Source organism: Colobus angolensis, unplaced genomic scaffold (genome assembly GCF_000951035.1).
Source record: "Colobus angolensis palliatus isolate OR3802 unplaced genomic scaffold, Cang.pa_1.0 Scaffold257, whole genome shotgun sequence".
In the NCBI taxonomy this organism is placed as follows: domain Eukaryota; kingdom Metazoa; phylum Chordata; class Mammalia; order Primates; family Cercopithecidae; genus Colobus; species Colobus angolensis.
This window is the reverse complement of record NW_012115788.1, coordinates 514,654-530,993: the sequence shown is the minus strand read 5'-3', so window position 1 is coordinate 530,993 and position 16,340 is coordinate 514,654. Positions and strand designations below refer to the sequence as shown.

The window sequence follows — 16,340 nt, the reverse complement described above, 5'->3', positions numbered from 1 at the left end:
AGTGAAACAACCTGGCATTTTGTGCCTCCTGATGTGGTGCAATATGAAGTACACAACATCATTTATCTGGCCAAAATGTTCTACCTGAATCTTATCAAGGTTTTAGAGCTGACTTCCAGTTTATAGTAGCTACAAGGGAGAGAGGAACTAGTTAAAAGATAAGATATCACATCAGACACACTTATGTATCAGATCCTCTCAGCCTCACCTGTCTCCAGGGACATTGTGTTCAGCTCCAGGCATCCTTGCAGAAACAGTCTGCCTGGGCTCCCGAAGACTTTATGTGGGCAGCACCCTACAGTGCTGCTTCTCATCCCAGACTTCCCCTGAGACAGAGATATGAAACTCTGCAGCCAGTTCCAGGCTTGCTCATGCACAAACTGAAAGGAGGGCAGGATTTACACTCTGTAGAGTGCACATGACTCTTGCATCAGTGGAATATGAAAGCCGGTGGATACATTCTTCCCTGTTGTCTCCTTCAAACAGATCATCTTAAGAAACAGCCAGTGACGTGCTGTCTCAGATGATCCCACAAGATAAAGTAGCCAACCTACTTAATAGTAGAGAATCGGCAGCGTGATAGCACATAGTCATACCATCTCACTCCCCTTCCCTACCTTTTAGCAACTGTACACACCCACTCCTGCTCCTCAGGCCTGTACTTCCAAGGAGAATTGTAGCATAGAGGCCTTGCCTCAGGTTTTAACATCTGAGGAACAATGCAGGTTAAGAATGACCCTATGGGCTGGGTGCGGTGGCTCACGCCTGTAATCCCAGCACTTTGGGAGGCCGAGGTGGGAGGATCATGAGGTCAGGAGATCAAGACCATCCTGGCTAACACGGTGAAACCTCGTCTCTACTAAAAATACAAAAAATTAGCCAGGCGTGGTGGCAGGAAATAACTAGGAAATTTTGAAAATGAACTGGATATTAAGTAACACTTGGAAATTACTGTTAATTTTCTTAGATATGGTCATGTTTAGCAGTTAAGTAGAAGAAAGTCTTTATTATTAGGAGTTATATGCTGAATATTTAGGGTTGATGTGTCATAATATCTGCAACTGGCTTCCAAATATTTCAGAATATGTATATATATTTTTTGAAGGAAAGTATTTATACCTTAAAAGATAAATACACAGTTACATGTCCCCAAAAAGTAAAGCAGCTGTTCAGAAGTACTCATTCCTCAAAAGATACAATTTCACTATAGAATTTAGTCCACCCATTTGTATAAGAGTGAAGGACTGTGAGAGGGCCTTTCAAAGGAAAGATGAGATGGTTCCACCTGGTATGTTGGAACAAGATGTGAGAGAAAGAGAGAGAGAGAGAGTTGAGGGGTGGGGGAATATTTTTCTAAAAGAAATACTAAGATTTTCTTCTAATTATCCCTAAATTTTAAAAATAAAAGTTTTCACTTAAACTGAGAAACTTGAAGATTTCAGTGTGCTCAATTGCAGGTAAGAGCACTAGACTTTCCTAGAACAGAAACTGGTTACCTGTGAAGCACTATACAATGTGCTGTGAGCACAGTGCCTAGAACACTAAAAGCCAAACGGCAGTTCAAGCTGAATCGGCCTCAATTTCCTAGAAAAATGGCACCATCTGCTGGCTGGGCAAAGGCAAACTTTATAGACCTCGACTCTGATAGGTCAAGGAAATCAGTACCATACTGCAAAACTTTCAGAATTTGTCTCTGTGATTGGAAAGAAGTCTAAGCACATTCTATGGATAGTCATCCCTTAGGCAGAGGAGAGAGATAATCTCTTTCATTTCATCACATTAAAGGCCCATAAGAGTTTCCTGGGATGCTGCTGCTTGTTCTTAGCAGAGAATGCGAATGTAAGACCAGCCTATCAAGGATAATATGACCAAAGTACCCCATCCTTTTACCCTGCCACCTCCTCATCCTCCAGCCCCTGTCACTTTCTAAGATTCTAACATTTCTGCTCTCAACTCTGTTTTGCTTTTGTAGAAACATCCAAAAATTTGGTGATCGGTTCAACAGGATGACATATTCATCATGTCCCCAAGGAGGAGATGACTGAGATTTCAAATTCTCAAGCAGCCTCAGTGCAGCCATTTAAGAGGGTTACGTGTCCAGAAGGAGCACTCTGGGTAAATGCAGATTGGGTTCAGATTATTCAAATTCCTCTCAGATTTCTTAACCTGGTGGGCGATAACAAACCCCAAAAGTTTAAGCAGCCTCTACTTTTGCTTATTTTCTCCTAAGCCCTACCTTGGTTTTCTTTGGACTCTCTCTGAGCAGAGATATGGCTCCTTAAGAAAGGAGACACTTGGCCGGGCGCGGTGGCTCAAGCCTGTAATCCTAGCACTTTGGGAGGCCGAGACGGGCGGATCACGAGGTCAGGAGATCGAGACCATCCTGGCTAACACAGTGAAACCCCGTCTCTACTAAAAATACAAAAACTAGCCGGGCGAGGTGGCGGGCACCTGTAGTCCCAGCTACTCGGGAGGCTGAGGCAGGAGAACGGCCACTGCACTCCAGTCCGGGTGACAGAGCGAGACTCCGTCTCAAAAAAAAAAAAAAAAAAAAAGAAAGGAGACACTTCAGTCCTGTTATAGGCTAAATTGTGTCCCCTCAAAATTTACACGTTGTGGCCCTTACCCCCAGTATTTCCAAATGACTGTATTTGGAGATAGAGCCTTTAAATTAAAATGGAGTCATTAGCATGGGTTCTAATCCAATATGACTAATATCCTTATAAGAAGAGGAGATTCAGAGCCAGACACAGAGAGGGAAGACCAGGTGAAGACACAGGAAAAAGAGCATCTGCCAACTAGGAGAGAGGCCTCAGAAGAAACCAACCCCGCTGCCACCGCGATCTCAGACTTCTAGACCCTAGAATTGTGAGAAAATAAATTTCTGTTATTTAAGTCTGTGGCACTTTACTTTGGCAACCCTAGCAACCTAATACAAAAGTCCATTTTTTAACAGTAGCTGAGAGAGGGAAAAGGAAGTGATGGAAATTGATATAAAGAAGAAGCATGTCATGGAAAGAGGGGGCTTTGATGCTTCTCCCTCCTGCCCAACCTTCACCCACTATGGCTCATGGTAGGCTTTTGAGGACTCCACTAGGTCTTTAGCCCACATCAGAGTTCCCCTTTCTTGGAGCTGAAATAAGGTTAAGAAGCTTTGAACTTCCTCTACCGATTTGAGAATGTAGCCAGCAATTAACTTGTTTATTGCCCTTTACATACCAATTAGCAAACAACCGTTTGTTGCTGAGCAATGTGTAGAGCTCAGAACAAGGAAGAGGAACTTATATTTCTTATACGTTAATTATATTTATTTCCCCTTTTCCAATTGCAAAAGTAAAACGTTTTTATCAATGAAAACAAAGAAGACATTAAATATAAAGGAAAGATTGTCTTCTGTAATTTCCATCCTTAGACAACTATTATTTACTGTTTTAATGTGTTTTATTTCAGTCATTTTTCTACACACATGTTTAACCAATTAGGTTCATATACATAGTTTCATATTCTGCTTTTTTCACTTAACATATTGATGAAACAATTTTCTCATTTTATCAAGTATTATTGTCTTCTCTATCTTCTTGAGCCTTGTGTGATACAGAGAAGTGAGGCCAGCAATAACGATCCAAGAGGAGGATCCCCCGCCCCATGCAACCACTACCAACCGAGCAGTGAAAGGGCATGGGCTCCATGTCATTGATGCAATGCACATTTGCTGACCAGTCCCCTGTCACTGCTACAGCAGCCATTGCAAAGACAGCCTGCTGCAACCAACACGAGCAGTGATCAAAATGACCATGACCATGCAAACACAGAGAAACAGCCTCTCTTCGTTCAATTCGCTTGATGGAGGTTTAAATCATTAAACAGCCTCCATATCTCCCTTTTTAATTCTCTTGTCTCCTGACCTACTTTGTCTTTAAACTTTCACACTTCTTTAACGCAAATTCACCCTGCTTTGACACCACACTAACATAGAACCAAATTAAACTCTCTTTTAGCTTTCTTGGTCTCTGGAGAATCCAGATCTGTTTCTGTCCAGACCCTATACCTCATTTTCTCTGCTACAGGTGGATATAGTTCTTTTTAAAAAATATTTTTTAATTTCAAGACTTTTTTTTTTTTGAGACGGAGTCTTGCTCTGTCGCCCAGGCTGGAGTGCAGTGGCGTGATCTCGACTCACTGCAAGCTCCGCCTGCTGGGTTCACACCATTCTCCTGCCTCAGCCTCCCGAGCAGCAGGGACTACAGGCGCCTGCCACCATGCCCGGCTAATTTTTTTGTATTTTTAGTAGAGACGGGGTTTCACCATGTTAACCAGAATGGTCTCAATCTCCGGACCTTGTGATCCGCCCGCCTTGGCCTCCCAAAGTGCTGGGATTACAGGCATGAGCCACTACGCCTGGCCTAATTTCAATAATTTTGGGGGTACCAGTGGTTTTTGGTTACATCGTTGAATTGTATATTAGTAATACCTGAGATTTTAGTGCACCTGTCACTGTACCCCATATGTAGTACCCAATATGTAGTTTTTTATCGCTTGTGCCCCTCCTAACCTCCCCCTTGTGAGTCTCCATAGTCTGTTAAGTCACTCTGTATGCCTTTGCATACTCATAACTTAGCTCCCACTTGTAAATGAGAACATATGGTATTTGGTTTTCCATTCCCAAGTTGCTTCACTTAGAATAATGGCCTCCAGCTCCATCCAGGTTGTTGCAAAAGACATTATTTCATTCTTTTTATGGCTGAGTAGTATTCCATGGTACACACATACCACATTTTCTTGATTCACTCATTGGTGGAAATTATTTTTGAAAGGTCTTTCTTTTTTTTTTTTTTGGTCTTTTTTTTTTCCTTTTTATGGAGAATGGGGTCTCTCTACATTGCCCAGGCTGGTCTCGAACTCCTGGGCTCAAACTATCCTCCCGCCTCTGCCTCCCTGAGAGCTGTGATTACAGGCGTGAGCTACGGCACCTGGCTCTTAAAAGATCTTTCTAGGAAATTTTAAGACTTGCCTTTCCTTGCCCTTTACTCCAGTTACCTTGCCTGTACAACTCACTTAGATAATACTGAGACCAACACCAACCTCCCCTAAACACACACACACACACACACACACACACACACACACACACACACACACTCTATACCCAGCTGGCCTCATCTCCCTTCTGAACTCAAGGGAGCTTCAGGAGTTTCTTCAACCCTACTCCATTTCTCCACACCTCTTCTTCTCCCTTTAAAGCACACTGTTCTAGGTACTTTGCGGTGATTAACTCAGTTAACTCTCACTGAAACCCTTTGAGCTAGGTAGTATTATCCACATTTTAAAAATAAGAGAACACAGAGGAGCAGAAGCAAAAATGACTAACACAAGTCCAACCAAAGCCACACTACTAGTAAGTGGGCAAATCAGAATGAGGAGTCCGCATTCTTGCTTTAGAAGCTTGTTGCACTTGGCCAGGCTTGGTAGCTCACACCTGTAATCCCAGAACTTTGGGAGGCCCAGGTGGGCAGATCACGAGGTCAGGTGATCGAGACCATTCTGGCCAACATGGTGAAACCCTATCTCTACTAAAAATACAAAAAATTAGCTGGACATGGTGGCACATTCCTGTAACCCCAGCTACTCGGGAGGCTGAGGCAGGAGAATTTCTTGAACCAGGGAGTCAGAAGTCGCAGTAAGCCGAGATCGTGCCACTGCACTCCAGCCTGGGCGACGGAGCGAGACTCCATCAAAAAAAAAGGAGAGAGAGAAAGAAAGTTGTCGCACTTAATGGGTACATTTTAATACTAACAATGGTTAACATGTGTTGAGAACTTACTCTGTGCTAGATATTCTGTAAACAGAATCTCATAATGACCCTATCAGATAGGAACTATTATTAGCTCCATCTTACACTTGAGAAAACTGAATGTATTATAGTCACTTCACCCTCTTACCAAGTCAATCATTGGCTTCATTGGGTTTTTTTGTTTTGCTTGGTTTTTACATTTACTTTTTATTTTTTATTTTATTTTTATTTTTTTGAGAAGAAGTCTCGGTCTGTCACCCAGGCTGGAGTGCAGTGGCATGATCTCAGCTCACTGCAACCTCCACCTCCCAGGTTCAAGCAATTATCCTGCCTCAGCCTAACAAGTAACTGGGATTACAGACATGCACCACCACGCCCGGGTAATTTTTGTATTTTTAGTGGATACGGAATTTCACCATATTGGCCAGTCTGGTCTCAAACTCCTGACCTCAGGTGATACACAGGCTTGGGCCTTACAAAGTGCTGGGATTACAGGCATGAGCCACCATACCCAGTCTGGTTTTTACATTTATTTTTAATATTTGTATTTACACACAGTAAAATTTACTTTTTTGAATGTGCAGTTCTATTGCCAAATACAGAGAGGGCTATATCCACAACTACAATCAAGATAGAGAATAGAGTGACTCCGCTCCATGGCACTAACTCCTGACTAACTCTCCCCCTCACACCCTCAAGCCCAGTGGCAGTGGTGAAGGACTTTGACTCCCAGGGTGGGGGTGGGGATGAGTCCTCAATGGGAGCCCTGGTGCAGAAGGTGGCAGGTGGCAGCACTGTCAGTGGGGACCACTGGGAAGCTGAGGATGAGGATGTCAAAGATAATTGGGAAGATAATGACAAAAAAGGGGGAAAAAAAAAGAGGAAGCACAAGTAAAACCAGAGATTAACATTTCAGAAAAAAAAATAGCAGAGAAGATAAAAGAAAAAGAACAACAACAGAAGAAAAAGCAAGTTGAAATTAAAAAGAGGTTAGAAGAACCTAAGAATCTAAAGTTCTAAAATGAGAAGAATAATTTAACAGATAAACCATGCTAAAGAAATTACAGGAAGAGTCAGACCTCAAATTAGCAAAGGAAATTTTCATAGTTAATAATACAGACAGGGCCCAGCGACTCACACATGTAACCCAGAACTTTGGGAGGCCTAGGTGGGCAGATTACCTGAGGTCAGGAGTTCAAGATCAGCCCGACCAACATGGCGAAACCCCATCTCTACTAAAAATACAAAAAATTAGCCAGGCATGGTGGCATGTGCCTGTCATCCCAGCTACTTGGGAGGCTGAGGCAGGAGAATCGCTTGAACCTGGCAGGTGGAGGTTGCAGTGAGCTGAGATCACGCCAGTGCACTCCAGCCTGGGTGACAGAGCGAGACTCCATCTCAAACAATAATAATACAGTTTATGAAATAAATGCTATGAACCCATCTTTAAGAGATGACTTTACAGAGTTTGGAAAGTTACTAAAATATAAAATTATACAATATGAAAAGTCACTATATTATGCCAGTTTTTTTGGAAGTCTTAGTTGGATATGTGTGTACTTCCACTAGAAATTGATGACTTGAAAAATGTTACCAATTCACCAACTATGCTTTACAGTGAAAAACAGAAGCAAGCAAAGCAAAGCCAAACAGAAGAAATGTGTGGTGCCTGGAGGGGGTTAAAAGCCACTATGACAGATGACCTGGCAGATCATGGTGGTGATGATGAAGCAACACCATTGTCTGGGGTAAATACCTGAGATTCATTGTCTCACATCCAGGGAAAACTGGATGTGGACACACAAAGAGTGAGGCTCAGAGTGGAAGTTGAATAGGCAAAAGAAAGAGAAAAGGTCTCTGCAGAGAGAGGGTGCCTGGAGAAATGGGTTGCTGCTTCCATGGTGAAGTGTACGAGGTTTTATAGATGAGCTTGGGGAGGCGGTGTTTGGTTTACATAGGGCGCAAAAGATTAGTTGGACCAGGTGTGCCATTTGCATAGCGTGTGAAAATCTGGCCATCCCCACTCTCATCTTTTATTATGCAGATGGGTTCTCTCCCTGGCCCGCACCATGTTGCCTGTTCTTTTACTGAACCATGGTGACAAAGAAAAGGGAAGATGAACTCTCCATGTTGAACATACCTGGCCCTCAGGTAGCCCTTGTGCATTGGCACAGCTGCTGGCATTCACCCCTGCAAGCTTCTGTCTTGCTTGTCTATGTCTGCAGCTCGATTTTTCAGGCTGCTCTTTGTTAGAAAAGAAATGATTCGGGGGCTGCCTTTTTTGTTAAAAGAGAAATTCTGACAAGGAATCTTTTGCCTTCACTATCTGCCAAATAACTTTCTTTCTTTCTTTCCTTCTTTCCCTCCCTCCCTCCCTCCCTCCCTTCCTTCCTTCCTTCCTTCCTTCCTTTCTCTTTCTTCCTTTCTTTTTCTCTCTCCCCTTCTCTCTCTTCCTCCCTCCCTCCCCCCCACTCTCTCTCTCTCTCTCTCTCTTTCTTATAGAGTTTCACTCTTGTCACTTAGGCTGGAGTGCAATGACACAATCTCGGCTCACTGCAGCCTCCGCCTCCCGGGTTCAAGCAATTCTCCTGCCTCAATCTCCCAAGTAGGTGGGACTACAGGCACGCCCAGCCACCACGCCCAGCTAATTTTTGCATTTTTAGTAGAGACGGGGTTTCACCATGTTGGCCAGGATGGTTTCGACATCTTGACCTCATGATCCACCTGCCTCAGCCTCCCAAAGTGTTGGGGTTATAGGCGTGAACCACTGCGCCTGGCCTTGTTTTCCTTCTTAATATGATCTAATATCTAAAAATAAGACTACCAAGCCCTAGAAAAGTCTTAAAATAGCCCAGCCTGTGGACTCAGTGGCTCACGCCTATAGTTCTAGCAGTTTGGGAGGCCAAAGAGGGTAGATTGCCTGAGCTCAGGAGTTCAAGACCAGCCTGGGCAACATGGCAAAACCCCAGCTCTACTAAAAATACAAAAAAATTGCTGGGCGTGGTGGCAGGTGTTTGTAACGCCAGCTACTCCGGAGGCTGAGGCAGCAGAATGGCTTGAACCCAGAAGGTGGAGGCTGCAGTGAGCCAAGATCACGCCACTGCACTCCAGACTGGGTGACAGAGTGAGATTCTGTCTCAAAAAAAAAAAGCCCAGCCTGTACATCAGACCCTTCTCTACATTGTAATGTGATTAATTATTTGTAAAGATTTCTTACTAATGAAACTACCCTGAATGTTTAGAATAAGCTTCTTTGGTCACGGTTTACTTTCTTCCAATGTGCTGTTAGAATCTACTTGCTGGTATTTGACTTAGGATTTTTGCATCAAGAGTTTTAAGTGAGGTTATTCTGGGGTGTTCTTCCTTGTGCTTTTTTGATCAGGTTTTTATATCAGTGTTATGTTAGCCTAATACAAAAAATCGGGACACCTTCTTTCTCTGTGGCATGAGATAGCTAAAATAACTCATCCATCTTTTCTTTTTCTTTTTCTTTCTTTCTTTCTTTTTTCTTTTTTTTTTGAGACAGAGTGCAGTGGCACAATCTCAGCTCACTGTAACTTCTGCCTCCGCAGTTCAAGTGATTCTCCTGCCTCAGCCTCCCGAATAGCTGGAACTACAGGTGCCCGCCACCACACCCAGCTAACTTTTGTATTTTTAGTAGGGATGGGGTTTCACCATGTTGGCCAGGATGGTCTCCATCTCTTGACCTTGTGATCCACCCACCTTGACCTCCCAAATGCTGGGATTACAGGTGTGAGCCACCACACCCAGCCTTCATTCATCTTTTCTTTTTTTTTGAGATGGAGTCTTGCTCTTGTGCCCCAGGCTGGAGTGCAATGGTGCGATCTCAGCTCACTGCAACCTACGCCTCCCGGGTTCAAGCGGTTCTCCTGCCTCAGCCTCCCAAGTAACTGGGATTACAGGTGCTTGCCACCATGCCTGGCTAATTTTTGTATTTTTCGTAGAGACAGGGTTTCACCATGTTGGCCAGGCTGGTCTCAAACTCCTGACCTCAGGTGATCTGCCTGCCTCGGCCTCCTAAAGTACTGGGATTACAGGCGTGAGCCACTGCACCCCCACCCATTCATCTTTTCTATAAAGGTTTGTCAAGTCACTTTTTGACAAGAAAAATGAGGTTTTTTATACAAGATGGAGCTATAGGTTGTCTCTGCCCAGCCAGGCTTTCCTTAATTTCTACCTTTTCATTTTATTTTCTTTTTTTTTTGTTTGTTTTGTTTTAAGATGGAGTCTTACTCTGTTGCCCAGGCTGGAGTGCAGTGATGCAATCTCAGCTCACTGCAAGCTCCACCTCCTGGGTTCAAGTGATTCTCCTACCTCAGCCTCCCTCCTGCTGGAACTACATGCACAAGTCACTGTGCCCAGCTAATTTATTGTATTTTTAACAGAGACAGGGTTTCACCATGTTGGCCAGGCTGGTCTCAAACTCCTGAGCTCAAGTGATCCACCCGCCTCAGCCTCCCAAAGTGCTGGGATTGCAGGTGTGAGCCATGGTGCCCAGCCTTATTTTCTTCTCACCACCCTTACCCGCTTTCTTCTGCTCCTTCCACGAGTCTCAGCAAAAGCTTCCTTTTTACAACTTGCCTTTCTAGTATTCTTCTAATTGTACTTGGAAAATGCTATTTATAGTATATTTACCATCTCTATTTGTATGTGTCATATTGCTGAGTTAGTTAGAAAATTACAAAACTTTTCATCAAAGTGGTTGTTCCAAAACAATGTTTTGTTGTGGGAAAGGTAGGGATGGTACTCTGAAGCTATCCTAAATGTCTATAGGATGCTTCTCAGCAAGCCACACGCACCCTAATTCCCCTCTCTGATTTTGGATGGTTCGATATTATAAAGAGAAGAATTGGGGGAGCAAATATAAGACCACAAATATTTCACGCAATATCAATTACAGCTATAGAAGCAAAGGAAACAGGGAAGAGAAACAGGTCTGTGAGCTAACAGTGCAGGGAGAGTAGGCAAGGGGAATCTCTCGGATGAAATATCCCTTTAACCATGCTTACAGAGAGGGCCTCCAAGGCAAATCAGATTACCGCTTTTAAAAACTCACTACTATTTTTAGATCATGGCATATTATAAAATAATTTATTTTTGACAATTCTATACAATCATCTGTTGGTATTTTAGGGGAATTGATTCCAGAACCCTTCCTGGATACCAAAATTCCTGATGTTCAAGTCCCTTGTATAAAATGGCATAGTGTTTATACATCAACACATCCTCTTGTATACCCTAAAGAAACCCCTTTTGACATTTTTGTACAATTCTTCTCTAGGGTAATAACCATTAAAAGTTAATTTACTTTAAAGGTTAATGTAAATATATTTTGAATGTGAATCTATTGTATTTGCTTCTAGGATCACACAGAGATCTCTTATTTGTTTATGCCCCCTTTTGTTGGCAGTAAGATCTTTCTTAGATTACAAAAAAGATAAAAAGAACCCTCAAGCTCACCCTAATAAGAAACCTCTTTGCAAAATCATATCTAAAGTCATAAGTCACTTTACAACTCAGTCCACTGCGGGACATGCTGAGCTCTGGAACGAGGTGGTGCCTGTGCCTGCGGTGGCCTGTGTCCCAGAGGCCCCTTCAAGGCCCTGGCCGAGTTCTGCAGCTCATCTGTTGACTCCTGCTCCCTCTGCTGGCCCCGCTGCTCAGTGGCCATCCTCAAAACAGCACGTGTGTCAGACCTACAACGGGCCTCAGGAGATAGCAAAGACTGGTCCACTTGGCGAAACCGAGTCCCAGCTGGTGACGGGCCTTGCTCAAACTCACAGTCAGTGGCAGGGCCAGCACTGCAGCCAGCCTCCCCACTGTTCCCCAGTCCTCACGATTACACAGTTACTCATAGCTACTCAAATATTTTAGCACTTGGTGGTACTCCTCACCTATGAGCTGCTTTTCCAAAAACAAACACGTTTCAAAGTGCATATATTATTAATTTATGATGTAAAAATAATGGTCAACATTTTGACTCAATTAACTGAAAGATTTTTTTTTTAAGATTCTATTACTGATGCTGGTGATACACATAACAAAAATAATGAATCTCAAAAACATTGTGCTGAGCAAAACAAGCCAGGCATAAAATAGTACACGTGTAAAGTTCCAGTCATTCCTTTTACATGAAAGTCCAGAACAGGCAGAACTACCCTATGCTGATAGAAATCACATCACTGATTGCCTGGGGCAGGAGGAACCTCCAGTGGGCCCAGGGGAACATTTTAGACTGATGGAAATGTTCTAGATCTTGATTGTGATATTGATGTCACAGCCACACACACACTTGTCAAAACCCATTGAACTACACATTTTATTTTATGTTATTTTATTATTTTTTCTTTTTGAAATAGGGTCTCACTCTAGCCCAGGCTAGAGTACAGTGGCAAGATAACAGCTCACTGCAGCCTCGATCACCCGGGTTCAACCAATCCTCCCACCTCAGCCTCTTGAGTAGCTGAGACCACAGGCATGCGCCACCACGTCTGGCTAATTTTTGTATTTTTTGTAGAGATGACTTTTTGTCATATTGCTGAAGTTGGTCTTGAACTCCTGAGCTCAAGTGATCCTCCAACCTCAGCCTCCCAAAGTGCTGGGATTGAGGCAACCTCACCCAACTGAAGTACACATTTTAAATGAGTGCATTTGTATTTGGTGTAAATTGTACCTCAATAAAGTTGGTTTTAAAGCAAAAAAGTTCTGGGCTAGTCAAATCATAAACTCTAATCAATTCTTTCAACCTGAATATTCCTGGATCTATTTTTCAAAAGAAAAAGAAAAGGTTAGAAGTGGTGGCTCACGCTGTAATCCCAGCACTTTGGGAGACCAAGGCAGCCGGATCATCTGAGGTCAAGATCAGTTTGGTCAACAAGGTGAAACCCCGTCTCTACTAAAAATACAAAAATCAGCTGGACACGGTGGCATGCCCCTGTTAATCCCAGCTACTTGAAAGGCTGAGGCAGGAGAATCGCTTGAACCTGGGAGGCAGAGGTTTCAGTGAGCCAAAATGCACTGCACTCTAGCACGTCTAACCTGGGCAACAAGAGTGAAACTCCATCTCAAAAAAAAATAAACAAATAAAAATACCGATAAACAGACATCCTCTTGCTTCAGTATTTGCCCACATGCTTTGATTTCCTGAAAAAAGAATAAAAACCTAGATCCAAAAGGCAGGGTCAGGGAGGGAAATAATAGTTTCCACATGTTTTCTCAGAAGATAATTCAGTACCAAAGACAACATGCCAACAGGAGAAATAAAATTGTGGCAAGAGCATGATGCTGGGTGGGAGGTCTTTTGAATCCCCAGCTCACACCTCAAGACAGAGCTTGGCCACAGGTGAGCTCAGGGCCTGAGTGCACATAGCACAGGCCAAACCAGGAGCCACTAAAGGCATCACCAGGGCCCAGCCCCTTACCAAGGTGTGTGCTCTGGGGTGAAGGCTCAGCTGCCAGACAGAACTGTGACTTGGAGTTTCTGCTCTACCCTAAACTTTCTCTCATGTGACAGTGGCTACATTGCATGGTGACCCAGCTTTGATTGCCACTCTTCATAAGCCATGCACCATGACTCTTTACGGCACCAGGTCCTATGTGTGCGAATTAGACTTACATGGAAGAAAATCCAGTTCTGGATTCTGGGTTCAAATTTGCTGGTAGAAAAATAGGGATTTGTTTGTTTGTTTTAGAGACAGGGTATTGCTGTGTTGCCCAGGGTGAACTCGAACTTCTAGGCTCCATCGATACTCCCACCTCAACCTCCCAAGTAGCTGGGACTTCAGGCACCTCACCCAATTAAAGAGTTTGTTCCAAACTCTTTAACTCATTTAATCCTTACAGCAACCTTCTTTGTGAGATACTGTTATCAGCCCTATTGTACAGATGAGGAAACTGAGATAGAGAGGAGTTCAGTAGCTTCATCAACATTATAGAAGGGACAAAGCCAGGAAGCAAACCTAGGCTGTCCTGATAGCTCATGCTTTTAATCAGCATGTTACAGTGCCTCGCCACGCCACCGAAGAAAATCAAGATGTGGACGCTGCTATGACCTGAATGTTTCTGTCCTCCCAAAATTCGTATGTTGAAATTCTATCTGTCAAGGTGATTGTAGTAGGAGGTGGTTCCTGGGGAGGATGATTAGATTATGGGGGTGGAGCCCCCATGAACTGGATTAATGCTCTTATAAAAGAGGCCCCAGAGATGCCTTCAGCCCCTTCCACCATGTGAGGACAGAGACGGCGCTGTCTAAGAGCCAGAAATCAGGCCCTCACCAGACGCTCGATCTGCCAGTGCCTTGATCTCGGACTTCTCAGCCTCCAGAACTGGGAGAAATAAATATCTATTGTTTATGGGCTACCCTGTGTGTGATATTTTGTTGTGACAAATAATAGCCCAAACAACTAAGACACTTCAAGCCCTCACTACTCAAAGTGGGGTCCATGGATCAGCAGCTGCAGCAGCAACTGGGAGCTTCTTAAGAATGCAGAGCCTGATCCTCCCTAGACCTACTAGCTTACAGCTGGCATTTGAACAGGATCAGCAGGTGGTTCATTAAAGTTGGAGAAGAGCTGCTCTAAACAAGAAAGTGTTCAGTTTCTCTTGCTTTGTTTTGCTCTGTTTTTGCTTTTCTTTTAGTCTCAGACTCCCTTGAGAATCTGATGAAAGTCATGGATCCTGGGCAAAAAAATGTGCACAGGATTTTGAAGAGGAGTTCATAGATTCACGTTCATGAAACCGTATTGTGGAGGATTTGAAGGTGCTCAGAACTAGTCCTTTATGCCTTCCACGCATTATTACATGTAGTCCTTATAAACCCACTATCGTTAACATGGGAACTTGGAGAGGTTAAGTACCTTGCCCTAGTCATAGCTAGGAAGTGCTGACACCAGAGTCAAAATAGACATTCTGCCCACCGGGCCCAACTATAACACTATTCTGCTCAGAGGGGTGACTCAGCTACAGTGATTCTGGAGAACATCCTGATATGACTTTCCCCTTCTCTGACAAGTTCATTCTCTCCACTAGAGTATAGTTCCCATGAAGGAAACACCAATGGAGTGATGAGGTAGGGGCCACTGCCTACAGAGGAAGCTTGGCCGGATGGTGGATGGATCCTAGCAATCCATGTGATAGTGGGTGTCCTGGGAAGGTCTCCTGTGTATCTTCCTGACACACTTCCAACCTGTCCAGCCTCAAACCACGTGCCAATCCATAACTTTCACCTATATCACTCTCCTACTGTCAGCCATGGTTAGCAAAGAGATTTCCTTTCACAGGCCAACTGATTGATTGGTAGTGGCTGCTTGGTGTTTCAATATTAAAAAGAAGCCAGTTGAGGACTGTGATAGATTAGTAACACCTGCCCCCCAGTGGCACAGGATAGCACAGTAGTAGGAATGCTACCCGGTCCATTAAATCACTGCTTAATGCCCTTGGCTTGCCATTCCTTTATTTAACACACCTGTACTAAGTGTGAATTCTGTATATACAGCAAAAGCACTCTTATCCATCCTAATGGAATGACGAACTTAAACTGCCTGACAGAATGAAGTATTACTAACAAGCACATACACCTTAAACATTTCATTTTCAATTAAAACACTTACATACTTAGGAATTAACCGATTTTAGAAGAAGGGCTAAGTATCTTTGCTTCTGGGTCCACTCGTTTGGAGTTTTCCATGGATTTTTTTCACACCAGACTCAAAATGCACCTTTTTGTCTGTCTGTCTCTCTCTCTCTCTCTCTCTTTCTTTTAGACAGGATCTTACTCTGTCACACAGGCTGGAGTGCAGTGATGTGATCATGCCCCACTACAGCCTCCACCTCCTGGACTCAAGTGACACTCCCACCTCGGCTTCCTGAGTAGCTGGGACTATGGATGTATGCCACCATGTTCAGCTAATTCTTATTTTTTGTAGAGAGAGGGTCTCCCTATGTTGCCCAGGCTGGTCTCGAACTCCTGGGCTCAAGTGATCCTCTCACTTTGGCCTCCCAAAGTGCTGGGATTATAGGCGTGAGCCACCACGCCCAGCCAAAATGCACTATCTTTTAAAGATCCTTCCGAAGCAATCTGCTGGCAGTATCTTATCAGATTCCCAGTACTATAGGCTTCCCCATACCTCATCCAAAAGCAAAACTTATGGGAAATTTATATATAATTTTCCAAGCATTCAACTTAGGTTTCACAGAAATAATCCTTTTCCTCCCCCCTCCCCATAAAGTTACCAAACCACACATTTCATCAAATTATATAATTACGTAACCAGTATAATTTGTATGAAGAGATTTGGGCAGAAACACAACTAATTACTGGATATATGCTATTCAACCAGCTGCAAAGGGTTTTACGGAGAATTGGAGAGCATTAGTTACTCTCAAGAGCCAGACAAGTGATGGCCAGTTAGCAGAGTTTTGGTTATACTACACAGAGCCCTCTCTGGTGACACTCAATTAAACGAGATTTTTAGCCTAAATTTCCATGTACAATGTTCCTAATATGTCTGTAAGGCATTAAAGTTCTTAA

The 16,340-nt window shown here is 43.5% G+C and overlaps 1 pseudogene; it reads left to right on the top strand.

Annotated features, from left to right (window-relative positions):
• The first annotated feature begins 6,548 nt into the window (after nucleotides 1-6,548).
• LOC105515259 lies at nucleotides 6,549-14,875 on the top strand (annotated as a pseudogene).
• The last annotated feature ends 1,465 nt before the right edge of the window (nucleotides 14,876-16,340 follow it).